This window comes from Plectrocnemia conspersa, unplaced genomic scaffold, assembly GCF_051122295.1.
Source record: "Plectrocnemia conspersa isolate PC_06_02 unplaced genomic scaffold, ASM5112229v1 ptg000013l, whole genome shotgun sequence".
Classification (NCBI taxonomy): Eukaryota; Metazoa; Arthropoda; class Insecta; order Trichoptera; family Polycentropodidae; genus Plectrocnemia; species Plectrocnemia conspersa.
Genome location: NW_028277177.1, coordinates 24,393,715 through 24,404,597, shown reverse-complemented (window position 1 = coordinate 24,404,597; position 10,883 = coordinate 24,393,715). Strand labels below are relative to the sequence as shown.

Below are 10,883 nucleotides of genomic sequence, written 5' to 3'. Positions count from 1 at the left end.
AAACTGGAATTCCTCGAAAGTAGTTTGACACGAACGTCATTTATGGAGAAGGGGGGAGAAGACAGGTGAGGGTCATTTGCCTATTCTTAAATTTGCTTAGCAAAATGCATGTCATTTAAGGAAATACTATAAACTTTAACGAAGTCGAAATATTAAAAGAAACTGCCCAACTTTTGCCCCCCTCCCTGGAAAAACTCAAATAACGTCCCTGATTTTAAATCAGAAATTATCGAATTATAAAAAAAACAATTTATTCCAAAAATATTTTTTAAAATATGTCGTTTCAGTGAAATCATACAAGAATTTTTTACGAGTAAATATAATTTATCTGGCAGGTGCTAGTAAAACGATAGATTCATCAGCTCAAAATACATTAAGCATCTAAATATATTAATCACTCTTTAATTGGCAACTTTACAGAAAGTACAAAGAATGTGTTGTATACTCTTAGTCTCTTGCTTTGCGAATATAATCTTCCTATCGATCATCACAGATTTGGTGTTCCTAGATTTTTCTAATATCACGAGTGAATACTGTGACAGGTATTGATTGTTAGCTGTAATAATAGTTTATAAATAATTACAAATATAAGTCACTTATTTACTGACATAAAAAATATATTAAGGTAAAAATGTTCTTAGAAATGTGAAGGATATTTTTGATATTTATATATTTCGATTTAAAAATAGATTACATAATAAAACCCAAAGTAAAAAATATGTATATTTTGTATAAATTATTATATGCTATTCTAAATATGTTTATTATTTGCTGTTACAAAAAGTGATACCATAAAGTTATTATACGTTTGATTGAACATTGTATAAATTCTCCAATTCATTTTCATATTGACTACTGAGAGTTTGCTTTATACGTACTCGATATTTTTTTAGTATTCGAAGCCTAATTGGCTGTTTTTCTTTCTTCCTTTCGAATGACATTCGTTTATTCTGGCAAATCGAAGTTCATTAGTGGAATTAATTAAATGTCGAGCATACCCTGAGACTTTTAATTAATATCAGGTAACAAATTTTCAATGAATATCAAATAATTTTTTTATATTTCAAGGAATATAGTGTGTGTTTTTCTTTTAAATTTGTAAATATCATGATACGTGTATGTATCAAATGGAAATTGACGATTAAAACACACGTATAGCCTTATTTTGATTCAATATATATATTTGTAAGGGATTTATCATAAAATCACTTTATGGATCAATCCTTGAGTGAAATCATCATATTAGCACACATAAGAGCATAATTACATAATGATCACCATAGAATTTCGAAAACCATAAGCTTAATTATTGTGGGCAAAACTTCTATAACTGTATGTCACCAGCAAACTATATATTGTACTTATTAAAACACGCGTCAAAACAATAAGCATTGTTTCGCTAACAAGTAGTTTTGTGTGACCATAAAGCAATCACAATGGATGCGTTTATCGAAGACTACAAGCGATAAATATTCATGTTTGTTTAGAGAGGGGTACGTTAGAGTAGCGGAGTTTGACCATACGGCCTAATTGGTATAAATAAATATTTTATCTATTCGTCCATGTTTCTCGAATAAAACGTGTAGTGACCACACACAGATGACCATGTTTGAAAGGGTCATTGATTTAAATTCATAAACTCGCGTTACCTACTGTGACTAAAAACGATAATTTTTTAACAATGAAGACAAATAGTACAATGGCGTAAAAGGATTTGAGGACCACACAGCACGAGTTAACAGTAACTATTTAAAATAATCCATTTGAGGCGAAACAGTCCCGGATATTATAAATCATCACATCCGTGACCGTTTCCGAAAAATACGATATGACCTTGGACGAGAAAACGTTGCTTTCTAAAGGCGTAGACGCATTTCGCCTATCTATGATGCGACTGCAGCGATTGGGTGAAAGATCGCTGCACATATGCGATTGGCCAGCAAGCCTTTAAGCCCTGAAGGATATAAGCCCGGATTCTGACGAGGAGGGGACAGACAGTCCGAGACGGTCAGAGAGGAAGACAGCCAGAGGGACAGACAGTCGAAGAGTGAGAGTCACCAGCAGCCAAGTGAAGCGACCAGCAGACGCGCCCCCACCAACAGACGCGAAGATCACACCTGGAACTCCCGAACGACCAGCCTCAACAAGAACTACCTTCTGATACTAGTTTCAAGCAGCCACAAGCACCATGAGGATCATCCACGGGCATTATCACCTGTGACAGCTTCACTACTGCTTGGAGGATAATTGTCCGTCACACTCATGTAAATATATTAATAAAAAGTCTTACTAGCTTCACACCAGTCTCATTGGCCGCGAGCTCAACCACCCCTAGGGCCATAACCCATAAAAACGTATAAAAGGATTGACTTTTTTTTCTTCGATACACTCATGCATAGCGAGAGGCAGCAACATCAGTTTTTCAAAAATTTTGCCACTGTTACGATTACTCAAGGACTTCAAGGATTATGCCACTTCCCTAGCTACTTCTATATACCAGACGGTCCGTTATAAACTTTTGATTAACCAAGAATTTCCGCATTCGATACCGCCAGATATACTGACACCTGTAAGAATACTGTTCACGCCGTTAGATTCATTGAAAAAGTCAGTCAGACTACTTTTTCGCCTTGGATGGAATAGGATACTCATTAGAGCTTCTCAAACAGCAATATGAGTAATATGCCTGAATTGGTTGCGCCACGAAAATAGAAAGTCTTGAGTCAACAACTTTTATTATTACACGGAAAGTCAGCTATGCCCTGTAATCGTTGAGGGCACTCTAAGAAACGTCCCGGCTGAATTAGTGAGTGTGTACGGGCGTTAATTCGAGATTGGAAACGCAAAATAATTCAAGCTCGACATGGAGGAACAAAGGGACGATGTCGTGACACACTCCGCATGATTAAGTATTTAACGGTAGCCCGCACGCCACTTTGACAATGGCTGTGTGTTTTCGCGTGATTCGGCCGGGGTCGTATTTAATATTCAATTTCATTAAAATGCAAATTCGTGCGGGCGGAATGTCTGCGGCCCCTGTACACCTTTTTATGATGTGTTTGTAGGTATATACCCGGTTTGATGTGAACCGTTCTCTTTCGCAAGCGTGACGTATGCACTTTCAGTTGGGGAGTCAAACGCCCTTTGAGTTATTAAAACAGTGTTGTTACCTCACAGGACATCCTGCCATACCACCATCAAAATATCTCTTTAAAAAGCGATTTCCACTACGTGGCCCGTTTTCACCTAATCATATTAAAAACTATTTTTTAAATTTATTTTCCCAATCACTTATGGTTATGAACAAAGTATAAAAAAGTCCACATGGAATCTATTAGTTCTATAGTAAAGATGCCGCATCTAAAGCAGACTCTTCGGTGGGATCGATTGATCAGAGATTAGATAACGAACGGCGGCTCACTGCGATGCTAGCCTGTGTTAAGGGTCCAACGAGCCAAAATCGAAAACTTACCATTGTCAAGCCTGATGGCTTAAGGCATTTTCCAAAGAAATACACGCACTGTCTTTTCTGGTTGGCGACTCAAAATCAACAGTGGATGGCTCATAAATATCGCTACCCCTGGCGTCTGGCGAAAAGAGTGTGAATCATTCAAGCTTGCTAGCTTTTTTAAAACGGCTTATCACGATTTATATTTAAATTAGTTTCGAGAATTTCCGTTATCATCTTGAGCGTGGCATGGAAAAGAGGGGGGGGGGGAGGAGATTATAAACAATTTTTGAAAGTATTTTATAAAGTATTACTGTTTGTCCTTTTATGTAAGTTTTGATGATTAATATTGAAACTAATAATACATATTTTACGTTGTAATTAGGTAACGTTTTTCGACGCTTTAAAGTCTAGTTTGAAAAGCGACATAAACTCGAAAAATATAAACGTTAAGAAAATATCGGAAAATTTATGATTTTAATGGCGCAACTAAATAACCATTAGTGCGTGTACAGTGGCACTGGAAAAGTATGTCTGAAGAGGTTTTTTGATTGCTAAACACGAGAAAATCTCTCGTCGCTTTTCGCGGTGCGTGAAAAATCCGGGAAATTCACACAGAGCCGTTATTAGCCTCCGGTCTCTTGGGCAACTCAACGGTGGTTATGTAATTCAATGAAACATTTAATAACGTTTACCTGATTAAAAATTACCGCAATTTATAATTTATTAAATTAAATCTATTTACATATATTAATAAATATTAGACTAATTAATTTACCCCTGAGCGTAATCGAGTGACACAAAGTGCATTGCATTTCAACTTTAAATATTATTAATAGTGTTTTCAGAATTCAGTATTAGTTTAAATGAGATTATAAATATTTTATCTTGGTTTATTTAGATTCATTTGAACGTTCACTATCGGTACGATTTTATTACAATTATTATTAAAATACTGCATTCTAATGATTGGAAATTATACTATAAATATAGTTAATTACATCTGATGGTACTTTAAATTTTCAATGAAATTCAGAAAAGAGCATGAAAGCAGCCGCTTCCCTTTTCATATCAACTCTGGCCCAACTACGACGTTCGGAATCCAGAGTTCAACCCGATCTGCAGAAACGACTAGATTCTTCAGGTACATATAATGCTACAATAACCTTATGTATATATAGCAATACTTATACAAACTCTACGTAAACGTGACTTAATATGTTGCTCAATACTAGTTTATAACAAACTAATTTTGTTTTCTATAATTATAAACACAGATAAAGTCAAAATCAAATAATAAGTTTGTATTCTCTCTTCTTATAATTTATAGGCAGTAAAATTAAACAAAATTATCTTAATTTTGAGAAATTTATGAAGGGCTATTAAAAGCCCAAATTATGTAAACCAGCACGGTGTGGGGTCGTTAACTACCCCAAACATGTTTTACTTCTATTCGCATCTTACTAGACTGATTATATTTAAAAAAAAAAATACTTTTAACGTTTGACCAGATGCAATCTGCTTCTATGCGAAATTCTGCTATTTACATAGATTATTTGCTTTAACCCAAACAAGCAGGTTCGCTTCGCAAACGAAAATTGTTTTGAATAATTGACTCGCAAATTGCCAGCACGTAGACTTGTTTGCGGTTCACTCTATGTAATTCTTAACGCCTTGAACATTTTTTTCATCCCATTTTCCCCCACAGGCGTTCATTAGCAAGAGCCTTCGATTTTTTTCACCGATAGTTTACTCTCAACCCTAAAAAAACCTTCAGCACATTACTCGGTTGTATATATTTATTTGCCATTATTTTCGGTCCGCCCTTCTTCCCCAGGGGAATTAATTTAAAAATTGACTCGCATAAAAACGAGGAGATGTTTGCTCGATCGTTGAATAAATAAGCCGATACCGCAGCTCTCAAATATTGCATTGAGTTTTACACAAGAGAAAAAAATATGAGAGTATACGTTTTGTGCTATGTAATAGTGTTATGTAGCGAATGTTCTTGAAAAGCGGCGGTGTGTTTAACCAACACAGGGTACTATTATTTGTGAGCAAAGTAAATACAGATCAAATACAGGGCCTTTAAGAATTGCTCGGGTGTACGAATTATATGGGCTATTATTACGCCGATTCGATAGATCGAAACTTTTGGGACAAATGAAATGAAATTAAACACACAAATATATGAGGGAGGTCGTATATTGAATTGCCTCGAATTTGCTTCAGTTATGTATAATTACAATATAAAATATTTGCCATAAGGGTAAAAATATTAAATTTATATGAAAAAAAAAGTAAATTTATATTATCCGGTTTCGCCTGGAATAAAAATTATAAAGCTAAAGTTGAAAGTTGAATGAAAATATCGGTATAGACCGTACCTCATGTAAAACCCACAAAATATAGTCCATTAATTCATATTAAGGTTAAAAGTTAATAGTACAGTTGACATAGAAATGGTAGTCAGAATGACATGTGCAAATGTCACGTCAACACTATTCATCCTTCGGGAGGAGTTCTTGTGACAGACAGACAGACACATGTATTTTTTGTTTTATAGTATAAATATATTTATAGTTACTATTTTAAGAAATATTTTAAAATGAAACATTTTCTGTTTAATTTTCTACTCTATGATTGAACGGTGTATATAATAATACACATCAACAAAAATATACTGGTAATGCATTCTGTTGTTTCGACCAATGAAAAAAAAAAGCATTCAAATATAAAACAAGATGGCCGACATCAATGTGACAACAGTTTCAATAATTTTCATTAATTTGTCATGTGCATTGTTTGATTTGACTCTATATAAATAATCAGATTGTAAATTAACTAGGTATGTTATAACTATGAAAAAGAAATATGTACATAATGCGTGTAAGGATTATAAAATTACATTGATTAAACTAGATAAACAATCATAAAACAATCTTCTTAATGAAATCTTCAAATTTTGTATTCCCGGCGACGGGCTCCGAGGCCAAAAAGTGAGTTTTTCCTTTTACAATACATAACAATTATCATTGCTTCTGATTTAATGCATATATTCGTTACATTTGACGAATTGCAAATAAACCAGCCACATTTTAAAAGTAAACGTGTAATATATCCATAGTATGTATGAGGATTGGAAGTTAATGTAGATCAAATCGGCGCCGTCGCAGTGGGAACCCTATATATTATATATCAGCCAACGGACAGCTTATGAATGTGTAGTTTCTTGGATGTTATCTAATAAACGACATTTTAAAATGATTATAAACATGTGATTGCATACCTGGAATAATCGATAGCCAAAATATCTATGAGTGGCTTATTTTTAATTCCGATGTAGCAAAATATGTATCTACATCATGGTTTTTTATCAATTTTTCTTATGTGCAATCACTTCTCTTTTGGAACAGCCAAAGCCGGATATTCAATTACATCAAACTTATTATATGTAGTATGTTCTCTATAAAAAGATAATACTTGCTGACAGTGACTTCAACTTTTTGTTAATATAAACCAATTCTACGTTTTAGTCATATAGAGGTCATCAAATCGTTCTATCATTGCTTCTATAAATTAATTAAAAATATTAAGGCATTTAAACAATAGTTAAACATTGAACACATTATTATTACTAATATAATCCATAAATGCAATTTAAACGACAGCAGCAAAAAAAATATTTATGGAAGTTACCGTAGAGGATTAAACATATAGATTGGCATCAATTCTTAAACTGATAAGTTGTACGTCATATTTTAATTGTTTGCCATACGTAAATGTTATTAGATCTTTCGTTGCTTCTGAAAATTAACTGTAAATTATATTATATAGTGGGTAAAATGTAACTTTTTATTTACACTAATATGAGATTTCTCATTATTACAACCATTGTAATATGTTTAATTAACTTTGGTATATATACACCTTTAATTGCCAAATCACTGGTGTTTGTTTTTTAATATTTGACCCTAGAAAGTCAATAGTAATTTTGTTAGAATAACCGTTATATATTATTCATATAACAAAACACTTACCAGCACATTCATGATATAAAGTTTTTTTATATTATCTATAATTCCAATGCTACATCATTTTGAATCATCTTCAGTTATTACTTTGTAAGAAAAAAATCTGTGATTATAACATATTTCGATGTATATTTTATTGCACCAAACTGCGCGGATGCGCGCTTGACAGATGACGTGCGCTTGACAGAAGTGTTGTCATATGTAAGCAAATTTGATATTTGAGGGAAATTCCGGTTTTTGGCGCGCTTGAGAACGAACGACACAATTGATTTTATCGATTAAAATTGTGAAACACATATCAAAATATGTAGAAAAATCATTAAGTTCTAAAAAAATATTTTTTATAACTTAATTTTTTTTATATCTAGTTTATAAGGGATTTTAAATATAATATAATTCGTACAATAATATCATATAATTCGGGTTCCTTTTATTATGTTTGGCGTGCTGACAAACGATATTTAGCGAATATGCTATAGTGAATGTGTATTTTTCAGTGATGTTATATTTTCACCAGTATAAATTTAATTTCACTTACTGTATCAGTGAATCCGAAAACATTTTACTAGAAAATATAATTTAACTGATAGACGCTCTTAAAAAATATGTTTCTCTAAAAGTTTGATAGTTGCAAAATGTCTATTTTCAAACTTTCAATAGGTCAAGTAAGGTTTGGTTAATTCGTTTCGGTCAAGAGATTCATAATAATGACAAACCTAATCACAACTCATTTTTGTATGGCTTATTGAATTTTCAGTTGTGGTCCACCACAAAAAAGGTTGCTCATCACTGCATTAATGTGTTTAAGTTTCTCGTTCTCTCTTTCTTGCTTGCTTAGTAAGATAGTGTCAATCCTATTACACGTTCTCCCACAGAAGCATTGACGAATATAAAAATACTTATTTAGACCAATTAAGCCGAATCATCGTGGTTGCTGTTTGCTAGTCCTGAATTAAATTAACTATATGTTAAAGCAAAGCAATGTCAATTGTTTCAAAGAATACAATTTTATTATAAAAAGCATTTAAAAGCAACAAATGTCTCAAAAATTTAAACACATAAATTTGACGATAATCTTACTTTAGGCATTTATCTCACTTATATATGTATAAAAAGACTAGTTCTCTTCTACCCTGTTCTTTGATTTAAACTTCCATCTCTTTCAGTAAAAAGGTCCCTTATTATTAAATTCTAACTATTGTCGGTAATTTCTAAGATAACTACACGATTACACCATTTATTCGATCGAAGAAAACTTTTCCGCTGTTTTGATAAATTTTCCCAGAACCACCAGCCAGCGTTGGCCAAACTTTTCGGCACTCATTGTACTCTCTTAGCAACGATGACGTATTTGATTATGGACTCGTTTGCGATAGCTTTTGGCATTGTTCAAAAAGCATTACGACCCTTTCGGGCATTGTTTTCCCTTTCGAACGCGATAAGGGCTTTTGCGTTAACTTATTAAAAAGGGCTTAAAAGCGAGCAACTTGAACTCGCGATAATTATGAACCAAATTTCGCGAAGAACTTACAAACATATATACACAAGAGTGAGAGTTTTAATCGTAGATCTAAATTAAAAAAGGACCCTAGGTACCAACATACGTATATAGTTTTTTTTTTGTATTTCGTAATACGAGAGAATCGTTTAAGGCGAGGTAAATTTATGTTTTAATTTGATCGCGAGAAACGATATGTACCTTGAGCCGTGTTTTATGATTTTCTCCTTTTAACAGAATTATTCGTTACCCTTAAAAAGGGTCTAGAACTCATTATGCGCAACTATTTTGCGTTTAAATTGCTTCGAATTAGAATGAGGGAATTTTTTGTAAGCCACAATACTTGTTTTCCAGAAAAATATAGTAATTGTCATATAGATATTCTTCGATGAGCAAAATTAGTGCAAACATTATAAATATGATTTCGCGATTTCTTTCGTATAACATTGAAATATACATATATTAGAATCTAATCGTCGTAATGATCTAATAGTTATCAGATCATCATGACGCATTGGGGGTAACCTCATAGTGATAAGATTTTAAAAACATATAATAATAAATTATTCACCTAGATATTTATCCCTAATTGTGAAATAATGAACATTCATTTCAACCCCCATAACACGATAGAAAATTAAAAAATATCAAGAGATTTTGATCAATTCTATTTGAATGTCACTTTCTGTATAAAGTACTAAATAATTAAAAATAATTTTCATAGGCTTAACATTAAAATATTAACCCTTAAATATAATATAATTTTTGCATGTAGAAAAATTAATTAATTTACAATTAAGTTTTAATTTAAATGCTTTAATAAAAATTGTAGAAAAAATTGTAAAATTGTAGAATGTAGCTCGTCTCAGCATTGGGTATTCCAATTAATTCATTGTTAGTGTACTGCTAGATCTTGTGATATCTAACTATATTAAATTGTAAAAAAATAGTAAATCTATATTGAAAAAACATAGTAAAAATTAAATTATGAGACAATTTTTTAAGCAGATAAAAGGATTAAATAATAAAGATGCAGATAGTGTATTTAATTCAAAATAAAAATGTTAAAGTTATTAGTAGTAGTTAGCAGTAGGCAAATATTAAAAAAGGGCAAATTTCAGCAAATTCCTAAAATAAAATGTATCAATATAGATCAGGGCTCGGCAACGTATGACCCGCGGGTCACCAAGTGACCCGTTTGAGTTTTGCAAATAGCATTTTTTTTTAAATAAATGTACATGTGCCGGATTGCTTCATAAGATTCTCATGTCATCTGGACGAAGTACCGTTAAACGAAAGAGCATGCTTTATCTCTTTCTTCGTTGCATGCGACACCACTCCCACTTTTATTTCTAGGGGATCGGCGTCAGTTCTGGATTGTTAAATGAATAAATTTGATTAACCTACAATACCACTAACTTCATTTTATAATTTTACTACTTATGTATCTGATTTTTTTTAATTTTGTGCAGAATTTTAACGATATTTTAAATAAATATAATTATTATAGTCATTATTAAATGTATTCCTACTATTTTTGTTTCCAAAAGCAATAAATTATTTATATTTATTATAAAAATAGAGCATTATTATATAATAAAAATCAAATGGTAAATATTTCTTTAGAAACGCAGGGTAACACCAACACCACCTAGATAGAAGGCCGGACAGCAGCGCGCGTGACGTCATTGGGTGTAGGGATACTCGGCGCGGCAAACGTACTAGAGAATCTACGCGCTTTTACGATTTCGGTATTTTTAATAGCCTTTTTAGAATGAAAAATAATTTTTAAATTTAATAAAATCAAGGTTTCATTTATGATTTTTATTACTAGTTTTGAAAATTATCAGAACATTTTTTAAAAATAGGTCAATAAAAGAAAATAAAATTAAAACAAAGTACA

The 10,883-nt window shown here is 32.2% G+C and overlaps 1 long non-coding RNA gene across 1 annotated transcript; it reads right to left on the bottom strand.

Annotated features, from left to right (window-relative positions):
* Positions 1-7,014: 7,014 nt before the first annotated feature.
* On the bottom strand, positions 7,015-7,667 carry LOC148227659 (uncharacterized). The gene is made up of 3 exons (XR_015811862.1): positions 7,489-7,667; positions 7,379-7,422; positions 7,015-7,265 (listed from the first exon to the last, which is right to left on the bottom strand). It is a non-coding gene; the product is annotated as an uncharacterized LOC148227659 (long non-coding RNA).
* Positions 7,668-10,883: the final 3,216 nt, after the last annotated feature.